The 22,308-nt window shown below is 37.1% G+C and overlaps 1 long non-coding RNA gene across 2 annotated transcripts in view; it reads right to left on the bottom strand.

Moving 5' to 3' along the window:
• Positions 1 to 5,989: 5,989 nt before the first annotated feature.
• Positions 5,990 to 22,308, bottom strand: part of LOC138146933 (uncharacterized) — a 164,354-nt gene continuing 148,035 nt past the window's right edge. For both annotated transcript variants that reach the window (XR_011164649.1, XR_011164648.1), the window contains one exon: positions 5,990 to 6,494. This is a non-coding gene — a long non-coding RNA (uncharacterized lncRNA). The remainder of the gene's footprint in view (positions 6,495 to 22,308) is intronic.

Genomic DNA, 22,308 nt, shown 5'->3' with positions numbered 1-22,308 from the left:
CTCTCTCTCTCTCTCTCTCTCTCTCTCTCTCTCTCTCTCTCTCTCTCATGTCTACACCTGTGTAAGCAGGTCAGCATAAGCAACTCTTGGTGTGGAAAACAATGTAAATTAGCAACTAGTTTGCAATTTATAGTCTGAAATACTTACATGGTGCCAATGAGAAATTAAATGCCTTGCCCATGGTCAGCCAAAGAGTTATTTGTTGGAAAAAGGCCTTAAAGCTACATTTTCTTGTTTCCTAGGGTAATTCTTTCTCCACTATCCCACAGCGCTTCTCAGCTCTAAATTATACTTCTACTATTCCAAGGAAGTAGGATCCTCTTCTTCTCAAAAATGACTTTACAAAGTCATTTAGCAATATTTTGGAATTAAATTCCCATGTTACTAAGAATAAAATAGGTGCCTTTTCTGATTTTCTGATCCTGCAACACATGACCTCCAATGAACAAAACACAATTTTTATCTTCTCCCTCTTATAGGGATTAAAAAGGGTAGGAAGCATACCCTGGTTATTAAAGAAGCTGGAAATGAAACCTTTATGCGTGGACTACACAAAAGAACTTCAAGGAAGTAAGGGGGTGGCACTGTTATCAATAAATACCAATTGACTTTTACTTTGTCATTTAATTACCAGTTGCTTTCTTTGCTTTTATTTTCTTTTATTTTTCAATCATTTTTTTGGTTATGTCTGACTCTTTGTGACTTCATCTGGGATCCTTGGGCAAGTCACTTTTTCTTTTTTGTTTTTTGCTTTTGCTTTTTTTTCTTTGGAGGGCAATTAGGGTTAAGTGACTCTCCCAAGGTCACACAGCTAGTGCATGTGTGTGTGTGTGTGTGTGTGTTAAGTGTCTGAAACCAGACTTGATCCGGATCATTTTATAGAATTGGAAAAACTAAGGCAAACATGTAAGGTGACTTGCCCAGAGTCACACAGTTAGTAAATATCTGAGGCCAGATTTGTACTCATAAAGATGAATCTTCCTGACTCTAGACCCAGCATTTTACTATAATTTCAAAGAATCATGGAATTTCAGTGTTTGGAATGGACCTCAGAGGCCATTAATTCAACTCATACCTTAGTAAGAATTCTGTTTTACAACATACCCAGCAGATGATTGGCCTACCTCTGCCTGGTGACCTCTATCCAGAATCCACTAAACTGCTGAAATAACCCACTGTACTTTCGGATAGCTCTAAGAGTTACCCTTAGAATAAACTAAATTTAAGACTTTGTATCTTGCACCGATTTTTGCAAGTTCTATCCTCTGGGACCAAGGAGTCTACCACTATTCCTTTCCCATAAGAACTTTACCCAATGTGGTTTTGATATATTAAAAGTCAGCATAAGAAATTAAATGGGAATTTTGGGAAAGTTTCCTAGAAGCTGCAGGTGATCCACGAAGGCCAATGGATGACACAGAAAATGTTTAGACTCTCACAAATACATAGAATATATGTATTGTATTGAATAATATCAACATTTTATGTTTTAATACCATAATAATTCAGACTTTTTCTCTGGCATGAAGGGAGGGCCAAAAAATTTTAAGTGGATTTTCCAGATTGCAAGGACAAAACACCCCTAACTCCTGCAATATGAAAGGTGTAACTGTATTTTTTTTCTTCCATGAAATGGCCCTTTAAATACTTGCAGACAGCTATCATATCCCTCCCCTCCACCCCAAGAGTTATCCCCAATAGTCTCAACCCATCTTCATTTGCCATGGCCTCAAGGCCCTCTGAACTGTTCTCATGTTATCAATATTTTTCCCACAATGTGGTACCCAGAACTAAATAAAATACTTCCAGTGTGGTCTGACCAGTACAGAGCCCAACAGAGCTATTTAGTCCCTGATACTGAACATTATATCTCTCTTTGTAAAAGGTTTTTTTTTCTTTTTGGAAGGGGGAAGGCAGGGTAATTGGGGTTAAGTGACTGGCTCAAGGTCACATGAGTGTTAAGTGTCTGAGGCCGGATTTGAACTAGGGTCATCCTGACTCCAGGGCTGGTGCTCTATTCACTGGGCCAGCTAGCCACGGCCCACCCCCACCCCACCCTCCATTATATTTCTCTTATTGAAGCTTAAGATTTCTTGTTTTTCTTACCTGCCATTCCATTCTATTTCTATCATTATAGAACTTGCATTCCACCAGAATCCCTATTTGATTGTTTTTTCTGTTTCTTCCGTGGTTGTGCTGCACTATACAACTGGTGTCCAGAGAAACTTTAAGATCCCCGTGACTGACTGATGGAAGAATTTCATTAACGATCAGTCAATACACATTTCTTAAGTCCCAGGCACTAAGCACTAGAGACAAAGAAAGGCAAAAGTTCCTGCTCTCAAGGTGCTCACAGTCTAGTGGAGGAGACAACACAAAAACAGCAATGTACAAATGAAATATATAGATATAGGGTAAATAGAAGCTAATGAACCAAAGGAAGGCATTAACATAAATGAGGTTCATCAAAAACCTCAGAAAAATTTAATTCTGGAACAAATGCCATTATTATACCATGGTAGTATAAGGTCAGAAGAATACAGGAAAATGATATATGGAGCTTATCAATGGTCCGTTGGAAACATTTTCAAATTTGTCTAGCACTGGTATTACTTAGCTAAAAGAGAAAAGGACTAAGAAATCTTAATAGTCAGCCTGGAGAACTTTTTTATTTAAGAGTTAGAAAAATCCTGTATTTTTATAACCCTTACTTTTTTTCCCCCTGTGGGGTTTACTACAACTATGGACTGACTCCAGTTATTAGCTATAGAAAGTTTCTTTACATTTTGGGCAGGTGTGGAAGGGGATAGGATGCCTACCTCATCTCATCTGTGAATACAACATTGGACCATAATGGTACAATTCAGTGACTACATTAACTCAATATAATTTAAAATCAAGATATAAAGGACAGCCTTGTGCAAAAAGGCATAGGGTGGGTAGACAGTTACTTTGGGAGGAAGGGAGGGTGTTAGGGGAAGAATGGGATCCTAGAAAAATCGTGAAGGTAAAGAAATAATGTTCAAAAGATGTTAAAGGAATGGGAACAGAGGATTAAAAACAAACATAGGTCATCTGCAAATCCATGTTAATTGATTAGATAAATAAGTGGATAGATGACTAGGAAAAGTCTATGAAAGTCAGACCAGCATCTCAAGGTGGAGGAGGAAGTGGTGGTAGTGAGACAAAAAGAGGGAGAGGTCCTTGGCAGAAGAAGATTGGGAAGCACTCATCTGATGGTTTTTCATCTGAAATATCTTAAAGTGTTTTTACTATTAAATACATTTAATCCAACTTCTGTCAAATTTCAGTGGAATGGAAGGGTGGGGAGGTGGAAATCTGATACTTATAGGAAGTCACTTTTAAGGCATTTGCTTCCTCTTTGGATCTGATCACCTCTGGAGCATCAGGAAGTGGGGAAAAAAGTGGGGGATGTGAGAATAGGTTTGGTTTTTTTTTTTAAATAGGAAAATCATAGAAGACAATAGAAGCTGTGAGACTGATAAAAGAGAAATTAGTACTCCCTAGAATTCAGTGGAAATGGTTCTGGAAAAGCAAAAAATATGATATTGGGCTGATGACATCTTCATAAGTTGGGGTTTCAAATGGAAATGATTTGAAGTCATAAGAATATGATTGAATTACAGTGGTAGTATGGGAAAGGATTTGGCAAAAATATTTGACTAAAAACTTTGTATAATGATTTTGCTTTGACTACTAACTTCAGAACTTAGATTATATGCTATATAGAGCAATAAATTTGAAGATGAGTTTAAATCCTGCCTCAGATACTTACTAGTGGTATGAACATACACAAGTTTCTTAATTGTTATGTTCCTCATTTCCTTATCTGTAAAATGAGAAAGCCCCCTCTAGTTTTAAATTTATGATCCTGTGAACTAACATCGGGGTAGAATTTGATTCCTCCACATGTCTGTAAGACTGAAAGGATTATATTGACCAAAGAAAGACTAATTAAGAGGTAGATGAAAGGAAGTCAGAGAGAGAATATATATGTGCCCACACACATCGGAAATGCAAATACGTATATACATACATACAAACATACATATAATCATGTATGGATATCTAACCTTCCTGCCTGACTGTATGCATAGATATATACCTTTATGTATATATAGATATAGATATATCCTAAACAAAAAGTCACGGTCAGCTATTCCAAAGTTTTCTAGACACTTAGCTTAACCCCTCAAATTAAGTGGATAAACATAGTTACTGATGCTTCCTTATGTCTTTTCAAGTGCTAAAATACAGGAAGTGACTTAGTTGGTTTCTTATTCTCTTGGTGATAACAGGACAGGATTCAAAGGATGTTAGATGAAGCCTTTCCTTACCTCCCACCGCACAAGGGCTAGTGCCCTCTCTCCCAAACTACCTTGCGTTTAAGTGGTTTGCTTTTATTCTCTTTACGTATTTTTCTGTATATTGTTATACATGTACTTATTATCTTTTCCGCTTAAAAGTATGCTCCTGTCAAAATGAGTTCATGATTTAGATATAAGGGCTGATACTATAAGCAATCTGGGAGAGCAAGGAATAGTTTACCTGTCAGATTTATAGAGAAGGGAAGAATTTATGATCAAACAAGAGAAAAAGAAAACATTATGAAATGCAAAATGGGTAATTTTGATTACATTAAATTGAAAAGTTTTTGTACAAACAAAACCAATGCAACTGAGATTAGGAGGGAAGCAGAAAACTGGGAAAGAATTTTTACAACTAGTGTCTCTGATAAAGGCCTCATTTCTAAAATATATAGAGAACTAAGTCAAATTTATAAGAATATAAGTCATTCCCCAACTGAAAAATGGTCAAATGATATGAACAGGCAGTTTTCAGGTGAAGAAATCAAAGATATCTATAGTCATATGAAAAAATGCTCTAAATCACTGTTGATTAGAGAAATGCAAATCAAAACAATCTGAGATACCACATCATACCTGTCATACTGGCTAACATGACAAGATAGGAAAATGATAAATGCCAGAGAAGATGGGGGAAAATTGGAATGCCAATGCATTGTTGGTGGAGTTGTGAACTGATCCAATCATTTTGGAGAGCAATTTGGAACTATGCCCAAAGGGCTATAAAAATGTGCATACCCTTTGACCCAGCAATAACACTTCTAGGTTTGTATCCCAAAAAGATCATAAAAATGGGAAAAGGACCCACATATACAAAAATAGTTATAGCAGTTCTTTTTGTGTTGGCTAAAGAATTGGAAATGGAGGGGATGCCCATCAATTGGGGTATGGTCAAACAAAGCTGTGGCATATGAGTATAATGGAATATTATTGTGCTATAAGAAATGATGTTATTATTGTGCTATAAGGCAGACTTCAGAAAAACCTGGAAAAACTTGTATGAACTTATGCTGAGTGAGGGAAGCAGAACCAGGAGAACATTGTGCATAGTTACAGCCACATTGTGTGATGACTAGCTTGGATAGACTTGGCTCTTCTCAGCAATGCAAGGTTCTAAGTTAACTCCAAAAGACTCATGATGGGAAATGCCATCCACATCCAGAGAAAGAATTATGGAGTCTGAATGCAGATCAAGCACACTATTGACTCTCTCTTTTTTGTTTTGTTTGTTTTTCCTTGTAGTTCATTCTATTGGTTCTAATTCTTCTTTGCAACATGACTAATGTGAATGTATATGAAGAGCCTATATAGGGTTGCATGCTGTCTTGGGGATGGGGGAGAGGAAAGGGCAGAGAGGGAGAGAAAATTTGGAACTCAAAAGCTTATGGAACTGACTGCTGTCAACTTAAAATAAATAAATGAATTTTTAAAAAGTATTCTCCTTGTGAGTTGGGCTTGTTTTACTCTGAATTTCTATCCTCTGTCAAATAAAGTGCCTTGTTCTTTAAAAATGTTTGCAGATTACCAATCAATTGGTGAAAAAAAAATTCAAGGAATTAATGGAGTAGGAGCAAAATTTATATTAAAAATGCAATAATGTAAAGGAACACAGTATTGAAAAACTTAAGAACTCAATGGCCAATCATAAGTTCAGAAACTACTGAAGAAACATGGTTTTTCCCTATTAGCAGAGTGATCATTTCTTAGAGATCAATATTAGACATTTTCATACATTACTAATGTGGGGATTTGTTTTGCTTGACTTCATTTGGTACAAGTAAGTCCTTCTGGGTAGGTCATGGGTTGATAGGTAGTGACACTCATGGGGGGGGGGGAATAAGAAGAAAAAGAGCAGCAATGAAGTATTTTGAAAAATATGCAAAATTGAGCAGAAGGAGGTCCACCAGAGGACTATGCTAAAAGTAGCATTTTCCAAATTTGGTCATAGGACACTTCTGAGCTTGAAATGATGATGATGATGATGATTGATGATTGATGATTGATGATGGTGATGATGATGATGATGATGATGATAGAACCTCTAAATGCTGGTCTTAGGGAATGGGAGTATGGAATATCCTTGCAACAATGGGGGATAAGAGAAATCTGAAAGACAAATAGAAAATAATAATGAAGTAAGCTGATATTTATATCTCCCCAATTCATAGACACAAAATAAGTATTTTGATAATACATATTTCATATTTTAGACAGAAAATATATTATTACATTGAGATTGTTTCATGGAAACTTGTGCAGGGATGCTGAAGTTTCCAGAAGATAGTCAGGAATATGTTGAGTGTGATACATTAGTTGTCAGTGTTATAGGGAAACTGAAATTGTGGTACAGACGGTATATTGCAGTAAAAGGTCGGAGAATGGTCAGATCAGAGTGGGATGGATTAGCTGAGAAAATTTTCATAAAGCAGTTGGAACCTGGGATGAGTGTTAAAGGATGGCTAGAATTTGAGAAGGAAGGAATGGAATATGGACAGCTTTTGATTTTCATGGGCATTTATACTGAAACCAAGGGAATGACCCAAGCTAGACTGTATCACACGCCTGCATGAACACATTACCCAGCAGTTTGCAATTCATTCATATTATTAGTCTTTGGATCACTTACTATAGAAGTGTTGGTGAGTTAAGAATTCATTCCTTGAAGTTTGACTGTAGGATTTAGAACTGAAAGGATCTTAAAAATAATCTAGTCTAGCAGCTTCATTTTATGGATGAGGAAAAATTGGCCTAAGGAGTTTAAGTAATTTATCCAAAGCCATACAAGTAGCATGCAACATAGCTGGGATTTGAACCCAGGACCATTGTCTAAAAAGCTAAAGATTTTCTTTTTTTCTTTTTTTGCTTTTTGGAGGGCAGTTGGGGTTAAGTGACTTGCCCAAGGTCACGTGGCTAGTTAAGTGTTAAGTGTCTGAGGCTGGATTTGAACTCAGGTCCTCCTGACTCCAGAGCTGGTGCTCTATTCACTGCACCACCTAGCTGCCCCAAAGCTAAAGATTTTCTACACAGAAACCAGGCCTTTTTCCACTGAGGATCACACTATAGAAAAAGTAGTTAAATTGTGGTGGAAGACATTTAGCTTCCATACAAAGACAAACATGTAGATGAAGGTTTTGAGTCCCTTAAATAAGTAACTAAGACTAACAGCCAATTCACTTCTACTTAATATTCTAAAACATAGGCTAACCACCCGGTCATCTGTGGAATTGGTGGATTTGGCGTCAGAAGGTATTTCACATCTTTACTTTGCCTTGTGCCAGCTGCTCCTCTTGGACTCCACTCCTCATTCTCAAGGTTTCATTCTCCACCATGACATAGTAACCTCCTCACCCCAGAGGATAACGCTGCCCCTGAAGCCCTTTCCTTTGATTTGTCTTTGAGCTCTATTCTTGATTCTCTAAACATGCTTGTCCACCATGCCACCTTGTCCCTCCATACTCTTATCAGCTTCTTATTATGTGTCTCCCTCCATTAGAATACAAGCTCCTTGAGGGAAAGAAGGATCTTTCTTTTTGCTTATATTTGTATTCCTGGAGCTTAGCAAAGGAACTGACATAGTAGGTGCTCTTTGACTTGATCTGTCTTACTTTCTTTTTTTTCTTTTTGGAGAGGGGAAGGTAGGGCATTTGGGGTTAAGTGACTTGCCCAAGGTCACACGGCTAGTTTTGTGTTAAGTGTCTGAGGCTGGATTTGAACTCAGGTCCTCCTGACTCCAAGGCCAGTCCTCTATTCATTGTGCCACCTAGCTAACCCACCTGTCTCACTTTCTTCTTAGAATCATAAACTCAGACTTCCCCCCCATAATCTCTGAAATAGATTTTTGTGGATACAGAATCTATCAGGGGTTACATGGGGAGTTACAAAGAATTTTTGAACTCTAAACAAGTTGTATGGGGTCATAGACATTGAAACAGAATGAAACACAAGAGAGAAGCTTTCATACACACACACTTATGCATGAGCACACACACACACACACACACACACATTACCAGAATCATTTACCTACACCCAAAGATCATTTTGTTGGATGTAATTTCAGGATATTCTGAATGACTTTTGTCAGCTAACTTTAGCTAGTTGTGGTGATTCATAGTTTTGGATATGACCTAAAGAACTGTTAGTTAGCCCTTGTTATGGAGAGGTTTTCTAATTGTACTTAGCAAATGATAGTCAAGAGCCTAGAAGATGTTACTGAAGAGATGAAACCTAGAAAATATTAGCAAAGAGATACTTGACACCCATGAAACAAGCAGAAGTAATGTGCTTGTAAGAAATGATGGCACCCATTGGACAGCAGAGATGTGATGACCAACAAAGAGCAGCACAGAGCAAAATGTCATCTTTGCCAGAGGACACCTGTTGCCCTACAGTGTTAGATATGTGAATTATCCTGGCTTATGTGTGCTCTGTCTATATGTGTCCCATACGCATATGATCTCCACCTATGTGCCCAGGGACACAGGTTGTTTACCTCTTTCTCCTCATACATTTTCTGTGATCATACTCATACCCTATATATCTGCTTCCCTTGTGTTTTCCCAAGTCATATGCCATTCTCAGTGCTAGTGTGGGCATGAGGAGATGTTGTCATTTCCTTATATTTCTTTATTAAACATCTTATCTAAAATAATGAGTCTTGTGGCACATTTTGTGAAGAGATATGAGTATTAACCCATAGAGTGTCTTGGACCTGGAGTAGCTTTGGGGGGGGGGGTGCACATGTGAGGAATGCCCTGGGTACTAGGTATATACAAGAATATTTGAAACTAAAAGGTACAGTTAGATTTTTCCAAAGATAGGAGTCTTTTTTTTATTATGAGGCATTACAACAGCATTTGGCTTAGACATTTTGGGGTTACCACACATATAAACAAGAATCTGCTCGAACAGAATGAGAAGTGAGATAAAAAAAATTAAGGACTAGAGAGACTGAATGATATGCCCAAGATCACCTAGCTAGCTAGTTAGCAGCAGATTTGGGACTAAAACTCAGATTTCCTGAGTCCTCAGTGGGTGTTTTCCCTAGTGTACTACACTGTGTCATTCAGCTGAAATATTTGTGAATTTTTGTGTTAATTTAAGACAAAGATTAGATTCAGCAAAATGATCTTTGGGTGTAGTTGTATGATTCTGGCAATGTGTATGTATGTGTGTGTGTGTGCTTAAGTGTATGTGTATGCATAAGTGTATTTTGTGTGTATATATAAAAACTTCTTTCTTGTGTTGTCTCTCCCAGTTAGAATGTGAGCTCCTTGAGAGTAGGGATTGTCTAAATTTTCTGTTTGTATCCCCAGAGCTTAGCACAGTGCTTTCCACGTGGAAAGCACTTAATAAATTCTTTTACATTCCATTCCATGATGCCAAATAATTGCTTGGACTGATGTATTCACATTTCATCCAGGTGTTTTTGCATTGGGTAGACAATTGAGTCTTTCTGACTAGTCTCTGTGTTATACAAATATTCTTCATGTTATTCACAAATTCCTTATTGCACAGAACATGAGGTAAAGAAACAGGTCCTGGATATGAAATGTTCATTCACTTGAATATATTGCTGTAGATTTCCAGATGTGTTTTCAAGTTTTGTAAAATAATGGGCGAGTCTCTTTAAAAGAAACTGCCACAAAAATGTCTTCATCACCACAGCGAAATAGTAGCTTTGAACCACATCTATGCCACTTCCAAAACAGTGATATTAAAGACCAATCTTGCATAATTACCTGCAAAGAATACCTTAGGCTAAATCTTGCCCCCATATGTTTATAAAACATTTTAGACATGGAAGTAGTTAAATAGGGATAATTTTCCTCCTAGATAATACAGTGAGAGTTTTAGATGATGGAAATCTGCCCAACCTGCCTAAATCTGCAAAAAATGCCACATTGCAAGACAAGGAAAGGCCACAAACACAAAAGCAATTCTTAATCTCTTACAACTTCATTATTTTTTCATTTGTTTTCCAAGATTGCCCAAGAGGACTTCTAAACAAGAGCTAAACACTTGGAGGAGTCATAGCATTTACAGATCATTGTCTTGCCAGCTTCTTTTCTGTTTTCTTTCTTTTTATAATTCTTGTAAAAAAGAAAAAGACTGAAGCTGTGAAAACACTATGATAACACTAATTTGGGACTAAGATCAAACATGGGAAATTTTAGTTGCAGGAGAAGAACATGAGTAAGGACCAAGTAAAAGTGTAACCAACATTATCATCATTATCTGAATCACTAAAAATGGTCCTAAGACACCTACACAAACCATTCGCTTGAATAACAAATTAGTGGTGTGAACAGTGTATGAGCTGTTAGGGTAAAAACAAAAAAGAGAGAACCTTAATTATTTGTGTGAGTCAGGGAACACCAGGGAGAAAAGCAGCAAGCGCAGGAACAACTGTAGCTTATGACTCATAAAGCAAAATGAGATTTAAAAAAAAAGTCTAAATTCAGTCTTAGTAAGCCAATATCCACATTTCTATGCCCATGGCCTTACCACCAAACAGCTGACTTATATCTTTAGCTTGTCCTAATTGAAATATTTTGAGCAAAGTAGGTGAAATCTTCTTTTTTTGGAGATTTCTATTCCTCTAGCCAAAGCAAGACTTGTACTGCAGAGAGAGACAAAGGCATAAGACATAGAATCATATATCCTCAGAATTAAAAGGACTGCCAAGTTCACCAAGCTAAATGTTTTACCTGAATGGAATACCTCAGTGGCTGTCCAGTATTTTCTTGAAGAACTTGTAAAGCAAGGTCACTGTCTCCTCATGTTATCCATTCCACTTTTGGAGAGATCTAGCAATTAGAAATTTTTCCTTACATCAAGCCTAAATCTGCCTGTCCTGCTTAGCCTTCTGGTAGACTTTTTGGTTAGCAACTGTTTGGCAACTTTTAAAAGTCTTCCTGAAATTTTTCCCTAGAGCCTCAGAATCAGAATCTGTGATACCTGGAGAATTATTCAGACAGTAAATATTGATTAAGTTAAATTGAACTTAGGGACTATGTTAAATGAAGAAAGCCAATCTTGGCTCTCAAGGAGCTCATAGTCTAATGGGAGAGAGAACTTGCAAACCACTTGTTGTTGGCCCTTCGTTCTCAAAGAGGACCATGACGTCAGGGAGATGGTGCCATGACATGCAAGTGAATTGGATTTAAGTGAGGGAGGGCTGTGCAAAGTCAACAGCCTCACTCTCTCCTGAGAACCAGAACCATCTAGGTCCAATGGCCAGATATAGATCGGGATGATTAGAGATGGCTCAGGCTGTATACTTGATAACCTAAAAATAATCAACAGAGGAAAGGTATTAGAATTAAGAGGGACTGGTAAAGCTTTCTTGTAGTAGGTGGGTTATTATCTGGGACTTAAAGGAAGCCATGGAAGCTAGGTGGTAGAGATGAGGAGGGAGAGAGTTTCAGGAAAGCCACTGAAAATGCTGGGAGTTGGGAGATGGAGTGTTTTGTTTGAGGAGCAGCTCAGAGACCTGGGTCACCAAATTGTATGTCTGTGGGAAGGGAGGGAGTAAAGTAAGAGAGAACTGGACAACTAGGGAGGGCAAGTTATGAATGCCAAGCAGAAGATTTTATATTTAATCCTGGAGGTCATAGGAAAAATTAGTATGTTGTAAAGGAAAGAACACTGGATGAGGAATCAGAAGCCTTAGGTTCAAATCTTAGCTCTGAGGCTTTTTATGTGAACTTGGATCTTTTAACTTTGCTGGGTCTCAATTTCCTTATCTTTAAAATGAAGGCATTCAGTTAGATAGTTCTAAAGTCCTTTTCATTTCTAAAGCTTTGATAGGGAAAATACAGTGTGATAGAACAGAAAGAGAGCTATATTCAGGACTAGATGACCTAGATTCAAATTCTGGCTTGGTGCTTTTTATTCATTGTCAACCAAGCATTTATGAAACCTTTACTATGTGCCAAGAACTGCGCTAGGTGGTGGGAATACAAATATAAGCAGAAATAGAATCTCTGCCCTCAAAGAACTTACATTCCAATGGAGGAAGACAACACAGCAAAAGGAAGTTGAAAGTGGAGTGTGGAGAAGAATGGAACTATGGTAGGGAAAGTTAGGGAGACTCTGGAGTTCAACCCAGAGAGTAATGAGATAGGTCTGACTTTATCATCCTTCTTAAATGAAGGGTTGGAGGTTTCTTAAATCAAAGAAGTGTCCAATCAACAGGAGAGGTCACAGGGGCAGAGAAAATTTCTGAGATGTGAACTCCAGATCTAGAGTGAGCTTCCAAGATGAAGAGCTGGGGCATGACAAGGAGACTGGACTAGATGGCCTCTAAGGTCTAAATCTTATGATACTTTGGGTAGGTTTGCAATACTGACTTCCCCAAAAAGGTCTCCTTGGGGCAGAATGGGAAGTAGGTTAGAATCTTTTTGCTGTGCAGGAGTTCCAAAAGAACTTTTAAGACAAGAGGTAACAAAAGTGGAAAGAAATGCGAATTTCTATATTGTACTATTAGTAATAATAATAATAATACCAGATATTTACAAAACAAATACTTTATATACATTATATCATTTGATCATCACAACAACCCTAAGAATTAGGTTGTAAAAATACCAGGTAGTAAAAAAATTGAATCTCATTAAGCGATTGGATTATTCTAATTCCCACTGTATATTTTCATTGGGCTGGAACCAATTACCATATTTTACATAATTATAACTTTAAATGGTGTGAATTCAAATGAGTGCAACCACTTCACAGGGTTCATTATCCCCACTATTTGGGACATGGCTATATTATGGTATCTATTTACAAATGAAGAAACTGAGGCAGAGGACACAGGCTTGGAATCCAATCTTCTCAATTTTAATCCAGTACCATTTCCAGCACTACTCCAATTCCAATAAAAGCTCACACTTATATTAATAGTTCTCTAAGGACTATCTATCTGTCTTCCCCCGCATTGTTCTGTGTTTTAGGTACAATAATTATTATAATCCTCATTTTATAGATAAGGAAGTGAAGACACAAAAGGATTAGGTGACTTGTCCAAGGTCATATAGCTAGTAAGTGGTAGAGTCAGGATTTGAAAAAAAAGATTCTGTCAATCTGAACCTAGCCTTTTTGATTGCATGATCTTTACATTATTCCTTGCTGGAATTAATAGCACTGGATACATTCTTTAAAAAAAAAAAACAAACAAACTATATTTCCACATTAGTCATGTTGTGAAAGAAGGATCAGAACAAAAGGGGAAAATCACAAGAAAGAAAAATAAAGAAAATAGTCTGCTTCAATCTGTATTCAGACTTCATAGTTCTGGATGTGGACAGCATTTTCCATCATGGGTCTTTTGGAATTGTCTTAGATCACTGCACTTCTGAGAAGAGTTAAGTCTCTCAAAGTTGGTCATCACACAGTGTTACTATTACTGTATACACTGTTCTCCTGGTTCTACTCACTTCATTCAGCATCAGTTCATGTAAGTCTTTTCAGGTTTTTCAGAAATTCTCCTGCTCACCATTTATTATGGAACAATAGTATTTCATTACATTCATATACCACAACTTGTTCGATCATTCCCAATTGGTGGGCATCCCCTCAATTTACAATTCTTTGCCAACTGGATACATTCTTAAATGAAGCTGAAGATGTTTGCTTGACTACACTTTAATTGTGTCTATACAGAAAGGCAAAATAGTCCTGAGAATCTTTCCAACTGCTACCCTAAGACAAATTGATCTGCTCTGCATGTCAACATACAGAAAAGGTTGTGGGTATGACACAGCCAACCCAGATTGCTGAGTTTTTGCTGTGTGTGCTACTCTAAAGAGGATATAAATTATATATATATATATATATATATATATATGTATATATATGTATATATATATGTATATATATGTAAGATATAAAATATACTGGGCTTACTGAAAGAAAATAATTTTGAGGAATAGCATCAGCTATCATCAGTAAAGAACTACCCACAACAGACCTTTAGTGTTAACACTGAAACATGGTGACAAATTCTCTGAAAAAATATTTCTCCTTTAAGGAACAAAGATGCATTAGATGCCATTGCTTCCTTGTGGTCAATGACTTCCATTTTCAGAACAGGAAATCTTAACTTCTTTCTGGGCTTCATGGATGGATTACCATTTTCTTTCTTTTCTCAGATCAAGGAGGATAATTCAATCTACCTCAATTAATAAAAAAAAAAAAATCACTTATCCAATGTAACTGTGTAGTAGTGTGGCCTACCTCTGGGAATTTAGAGCCCCTAATGTGAGAACAAGGTGAAGTGAGTAAGGAAACTCAGAAAGAAGTGGGGTTTGACACAGGTAGGTAAAAGGTATGAGGCCTCTACCAATGACATCAATCTCTTTCCCTCTGATGCTCAGATTAAAGAAAAGGACAATTCAATCCAACTCAGCTCAATAAGCAATTCAATGCCTCCTAAGAGCAGGGCACTGTGCTAGGACTTGGGGATAGAAAGATAATAATGAAAGAGTCCTGCCCTCAAGGAGCATACATTTCAGAGGGAAGAAATTATACAAACACATAAATACAAAGCAATTTCCCAGGATGGGGGGTAGAGGAATGGGAAGAACATTAGCAACTAATGGTATAATTAATATCATAACTAATAGTATGATGAGTGAGTAAATATAAAACACAAAGAAATCTAAACTAATTTTAAAAGGAAGGTAGGGCTAAGAGCGGGGGTGTGGGAAAGGGGAGCAGAAATGATTTACGGATCTTATGTAAGAGGTAGTGTCTCAGTTACACTTCTAAGGAAGCTAGGGATTCTAAAGGTAGAAATAAGGACTGAGTATATTCCAGACAGGGAGAGTATCATGCATAGGAAGGAGAGAAGGCAAATATTTTAAGCCTGTCATTTCTAGTATGTGAACACTGGAGATTCTTCTATCATTAATCAATTCACACATTTATTAATTGAAGGTACTGTGATAGTTGCTGGGAATTGAAAAACAGTAAATGAAATAGTCACTAATGAGGAGTTTATGTTTTAATAGGGGTCAATAAGAGAAGAAGGGAAGGGAAGAGGAGGGAAAGGAACAGAAAGGGAAAGGAGGGAAAGGGAAAGGGGGGGGAAGAGGGGAGCAACTATCAGTTGCTAGTGTTCTTCTCACCCCCCTACCTCACCCTCACCCCCCATCCTGGGAAATTACTTTGTATTTATAAATGTTTGTATAGTTTCTTCCCTATGAAGTGTATGCTCCTTGAGGGCAGGGCCTTTTTCCATTATCTTTGTAATCCCAAGGCCTAGTACAGTGCCTTGCTCATAGCAGGCACGTGTTTATTGAACTGAGTTGGGTTGAATTGTCCCTCTCCTTAATCTGAGCATCACAGGGAAAGATACTGGTTTTGGGTGTAGAGAGAAGGGAAGGGAAGGAGCATTTATTAAGCACCTACTTTGTTCCAGACACTGTGCTAAGTACAAATGTTATCTCATTTGATCCTCACAGCAACCTTGGAAGGCAGGTGCTATCATTATCTCCATTTTACATTTGAGGAAACTAAGCCAGGCAGAGATTAAATGACATGCTCAGGGTCACCCAGCTAATAAATGTCTGAGGTGAGGTGGGACTTGAACTCAGAGCTTTCTGACTTCAACCTCAGTGCTCTATCCACTGTACCCCTTATTTGTATTAAAGCACCAAAATAGTAAATACCAATACAAAAAAAATCAATGAAGATAAATAGAAAGTAAACTGCAAAATTATCATCAGACCACACATATTTACTGTCCGATGCTAAACCATCCTTTGACCATACTTTACCACTGAAAGTCAAATGAAACTCTAGTGAGAAATATAGCCTAGTAGTAACTGCTCACTGCATTCCAACAAGTCAGTTTTCCCATGTGACTAAGTTATTTAACCTCTCTCAGCCTTAGTTACCTGATTTCTAAAACAAGAGGTTTTAATTATATGAAAACAGGCTCATTTTAATTTGAGTATGCTATACATCTGTAGTGAAAATATTTCTGAGCCATCCTTTAACTGAAGTGAGTGGCCAAGATATGTTTAGGCACAGCTAACCCTCCATAAAATGAACATCTGGGGTGGTTTCAGAATGATAAATATAGGTCATTGCTCTTAGCCTGTGGGTAATATTTCCAGATGACCAGTTTGTTCATTTAATGCCAGCAGAACCTGCATAGACAAAAACTATGCATTGTCAACAAGTAGCTAACACTCTTTGAAACGTTGTGCTGTCTTCTAACAGCTTGGACAGCTCTAAACTCCATATATTTTATGAATGTTATCTCACTTAGCTCACTTTACTTTGTAATCTGGTTTAGGGAAGCTAAGGAAATGCCTTATTTTTGACATCACTTATTTGAAAGATTTTGCACTAGCTTTAATGTGATCTATCTTTCCAGTCATTGTTTCCAATAGCCATGCTCTCCTTGTGTCCATGGAATGGTAAAGGGAGAATTTGAAGAAAAAAAGATAACACCATAGATAACAAAAGATAACAACAGTTCATATACACGGAGTCTTTTTATCCCACCCATTCATTTTGTTCTCTCCTAGATCTTTGGTTTCTGTGTTTACTAGCAAGATGAAAAATAACCGCCTCCTCCCCCCCCCAACAACTTGGATGTAATAGCAATCATGATTAAAAACTTTTATACATTAGAATTACCCTCCCACCCCCAATGATCCATCAGAAGGGCAAGAAGCAAGTGCTAGTCATTGGATCAGGCTATGCACAGACAAATCCAGTCATGCCTTCAAGGCTGGCCATGTTGGCAACCTCCTTTTTCAAGCCTTCTCCTGATTTCTACTGAAACCAAGACCATGCTTTGCCAGCCAGTTTCCCCCACTTCCATTGTCCATCCAGTGCGTACTTAGAGGGAAATTTAATCCACATGTTTGCAATTCATTGACACTTAAATCATTAAATGCTGATTTGACATAGCTGGTTGATGGCCAAGAAAACTCTAAGCTATTTTATAACCCTCTTAAAAACATTTTCCCACTTAGAAACCAAAAAGCTGTATTTTGTCAGCCATAAACAACCTAAAACATCAAAGTCTTATGCCCATTTGGAAAGTGCCATGATTTTGCTATTGAACTGGGCCTTCAGTTTTGATGAGAAGGTTGCCCTGTTCCCTTGTTAAAGTCCAGGCACACAAACTCACAACCACAGAAGACCTGAGTGTCTGACACACAGTTTTTTGGCTTCAACCTTGGGATCAGATCATGGGCATGGTCTAATTATCTTTTCTTTCCACTCACCTGCTGGTAGTGTTGGGAAAGGAAGCTTCAGAAAGCAAAAAGGAGATAAATCCAAGAGACAGTCTCTTAAAAAAGTTGTTACCTATGGGCTCCTACTGGGTTAAACTAGCTTGAGGTGTGCTAACAAGGCATCAAGCAGGAAAAAAAGCTTCACATACAATATAAGTGCCCAGAACAGGGTCAGGAAGCCAAGAGACTGCAGAAAAGAGCATGTTTTTTTTTTCTTGTCAACCTAGTAACGAACAAGGAATGCAGCTGAGTAAAGGGTAACAAATGGTGATAACCCTCAGCTGGAGTCAACAAGGTGCAATAAGAACCCCCTTTTGTATTTGGCTGGATTGTATTACAGGAGAGAGTTGGATGCCAATTCACTGGCACGTCTCAGGTAGAGTGAACTCCAGGTACTAGAACATTAAAAAATAATAATAAACCACTAAAAATGATATAAAAAGTATCAAAGAAAAAAGTCCCCATAATGCCTCTTGGCTCTCTGAGATCATGCTTTGAAGAACTGTTATTACAGTTATTATATTCCTGTTTTAGTCCCTTTGGTGTCAGCAGGATACAAGGTGTACGTGGGCATTGTATCATATAGCATACAGGTGCATGTGCATACAAACTTATACACCTGTACGCTCTATGATAAAATGTGGAATGGATGAATGCCCATAAAAAAGCAGGATAAGGTAGAAAGGGAAGAAAGAAGAGAAGGAAAGAATAGAAGATAAGAGGGTCAAGCAGCAGTACTGATTGTGGGGCAGGTGGCTACAGGAAGATAGAATCATTGCATCTTAGGGATCATTCCACAATATGGGTCAGAGATTCAATTGGCCACACCATTCTGCCAGAGATACCCATTCTAAGGGAGCTATTCCCTCTGAAGAACTGTGATTAGAGAAATGGCAGAGTCACTTATATGAAAAGATAGATTTAGAAATGGAAGTCCAACATCCCCTTCATTCTACATTTGAATGTACCATAATGACCAAGGGTTATTGTCCTTGGCTTGGCCCTTGTCCTTATTGCTAAGAAAACAACACGAGCACCAAGGATGTATTTAGCATCTTTCTTCCAACTATCTCATTTTTTCTCAGAATCAGACATCTTACCTTCCTTTAAGGTCAGGGGTTACCTTTGCTCTGAAGCTTTCCCTGATCCCTGATCCTCTCCTTAATTGATTTTATATTATGATTATTTCTGTATATGTTGTATTTCTCCTATAGCCTCCCTTATCCCACTAGTATATAAACTCTTTGAAGGCAAAGACTTTTTTTAAGTGAGTACAAAGTATTGTGCCTTGTAGGTACTTACATGCTTTATTGAATTGAATTAGGTATTCACAGTATCACAGGGTTCCTTAAGAGCAAATATAATGGGCATATGAATCACAGAGGGAGTACATAAGAAATAAGTAGTTTAAGAGATTGCTCATGGATAATCGTTCTATGCAGGAGCCAGGGTTAAAGTGAAGGTGTCCTAATCTGTAGTCCCCTGTTCTACTTTCTGGACTCCCAAACCACTAGCACAGCAAAAGGACTGACCTTCACAAAATGTTAAATCAGTGATCAGATCAGAGAACCAAAGGGCTATGTGGGCTATGGCTTCCCAGAAAATGGAGTAGCACAGTTTATGAGTTCTTTTGAGGTGCAGAAATAAAGCAAAATATTTTAAAGTCAGTAATTCTGAAAGAAGTCAATAAGAATCTAGACCTATGGCAAACTCTCCTGCAAAGGGTGCCCTAGTAAATTACTTTTCTTCATTCCAGGTTGGACTGAAATTCCTTTCCTTTTATTTATTTGTTTACTTATTTGTTACATTTTGAGCTCCAACTTGTTTCCTTCCCTCCCTCCCAATCCCATGTTAGAGAGGGCAACAATTGATATATATGCATGTGGAACCACACAATACATACCTCCATATGTCAGTTTTTTTCTGGAGGTAGATAGCATCTTCTTTCTAAGTCCTTTGCAGTTGATATGAATGATCACATTATTCAGAATAGTTTACTCTTCAAACAAGACTGCCATTACTGTATAAAATGTTCTCTCATTTCACTCATTATTTCATTTGTTTCCATGTTTTTGTAAAATGAACCTGCTCATCATTCCTTACAGCACTGTAGTATTCTATCACAATCAAATACCACAATTTATTTAGCCATTTTCCAATTGATGGGCATCCCCTCAATTTACAGTTCTTTGCCACCACAAAGAGAGCTATTATAAATATTTTTATACATGCAAGTCCTTTTCCCTTTTTATCAACTATTTGGGATACAAACTTACTCAGTTTGATGACTCTTTGAGCATAGTTCCAAATTGCTCTCCAGAAGTATTGGAATAGTTCACAACTCCACCAATAGTGTATTAGTGTCCCAATTTTTCCACATGTGGTCAACATTTGTCATTTTCCTGTATTGTCATTTTAACCAATCTGATAGGCATGAGATAGGATCTCAGAATTGTTTTAATTTGCCTTTCTCCAATCAATAATGATTTAGAGTATTTTTTTTGTATGACTATCTATAGCTTTTTCTTCTTCTAAAAACTGCCTGTTCATATCTTTGACCATTTATCAATTGGGGAATGACTTATATTCTTATAAATTTGACTTAGTTCTCTATATATTTGAGGTATAAGGTCTTTATCTGAAAAGCCAACTATAAATTTTTTTTTCCTAAATATTTCTGCTTTCATTCTAATCTTGGCTACACTGGTTTTATTTGTAAAAAAACAAAATAAAACAAAACACTTTAAGTTTAATGTAATTAAAGTTATCCATTTAAAATATCACAATGTTCTCTATTTCTTATTTATTCATAAATTCTTCTCATCCATAAGCCTGAGGCAATATATTCCTCTAATTTACTTATGGTATCTCACTATAGGTCATGTGTCCATTTTGACTATATCTTGGTAAATGCTGTAAGATACTAGTCTGTACCTAGTTTCTGTCAGACTGCTTTCCAGTTTTCCCAGAGTTTTTTTTTTTTTTACCAAAAAGCAAGTTCTTATCTTAAAAGCTTAGATTTTTACATTTATCAAACATGAGTTTATTTAATTGTCATTAATTATTGTGTATGCATAACTACTCTAGTCCACTGATCCACTGTTCTATTTCTTAACCAGTACCAGATAGTTTTCCACAATTGCTGCCTTATAATACAATTTAAGATCTGGAACTGCTAAACATCCTTCCTTCACACTTTTTTTCACTAATTTCCTTGATAGTCCTGAGGGGCGGGGAACCTGTTTCCTCCAGACCTTGAGGCCCCAGGTTCACCACCCTGTTCTTTACTCTTTGTTCTTCCATATTGATTTTATTATTATTTTTTTCTAGCTCAAAAAATTTTTTTGTAGCTTAATTGGGATGGCACTGAATAAGCAAACCAGTTTAGGCAGAATTGTCATTTTTATTATATTGGATCAGCCCACCCATGAACAATATTTCTCCAATTATTTATATCTAACTTTTTTTGTATACAAAGTATTTTGTAATTATGTTCCTTGGTTTATCTTGGCAGATATACTCCCAGGTATTTTATATTGTCTATAGTTATTCAATAACCACAGTGGATTTCTATAACAAGAAGTGCAAATGCAAGTCTTTGATTATAGGGACCATGCTTATGTTACAGTCAGATCCCTTTTATAATTATTTACGTAGGCTGATCAATGTATCCACTACTATGTAGTTTTCTTTTTTTTTCCTTTTGGAAGGGGAAAGGTAGGGCAATTGGAGTTAAATGACTTGCCCAAGGTCACATGGCCAGTTTTTGTGTTGTGTCTGAGGTCGCATTTGAACTCAAGTCCTCTTGACTCCAGGGCCTATGCTCTATTCACTGTGCCACTTAGCTGCCCTCTCCTTGTATTATTTAATGTCTTCTCATAATTTTTAATTTTTACTAAAAGGATCTCAGCCCAGATTGTATTTCCATAAGCCCAGAAGCAGAACAGGAGCCTAATGTTATCACCTTCTAGCATTTATTACTTTATCTTGGGGAAAAAAAACAAAAACAAAAAAATAAACATACCAGTAAAATGTAGACACTCATACTTGTAAGTTTCCTGTTTCTCAGAGCTTTAAAAGATGTTTGTGCACATATGTATGTATGTTCACATGTAGTTACCTGGTACTTTGTACATTCCAAAGTGCTTTCAAAGGTATCTTTTAATTCATTCTTCCCAACAACTCTATGAAGAATGGCCAGGCATATATTATCAGCAATTGGCAAATGAAGAAACCAAGACACAAATAGGTTAAATTTTAAATGAATAGTGAGGTCTTTAACTATTACAGAGTTATTTCAACCATAATAACCATGAACCCTCTGAATGTATATTCATATTTATAGGATAGGGACCAGACCTGTGATTTCATTGGTATGGAGGACACCTGGAAAGGAAGGAAGGAAGGAAGGGAGGGAACAAGCATTTGTTAAGTGTCTATTATGTGTCCAGCACAATTCTAAGAGCTTTACACATATTTCATTTGATCCTCATAACAACCCTGAAAAGTCGATGCTATTATTACCACCATTTTACAGTTGAATAAACTTTAGCATACAGAAGTTGTTTCTTTCCCAGGGTTATACAACTAGGAAGTATCTGAGGCTGGATTTGAACTGAGGTCTTCTTTATTCCAGTCCAGTTCTATTCATAGCCACCTAG

Source organism: Petaurus breviceps, unplaced genomic scaffold, assembly GCF_028583685.1.
Source record: "Petaurus breviceps papuanus isolate PSGF00001 unplaced genomic scaffold, PetGlider_PUasm1.0 90775, whole genome shotgun sequence".
Lineage (NCBI taxonomy): Eukaryota > Metazoa > Chordata > Mammalia > Diprotodontia > Petauridae > Petaurus > Petaurus breviceps.
Note: the sequence above shows the minus strand (reverse complement) of the source record. Positions and strands in the feature narration are given on the sequence as shown.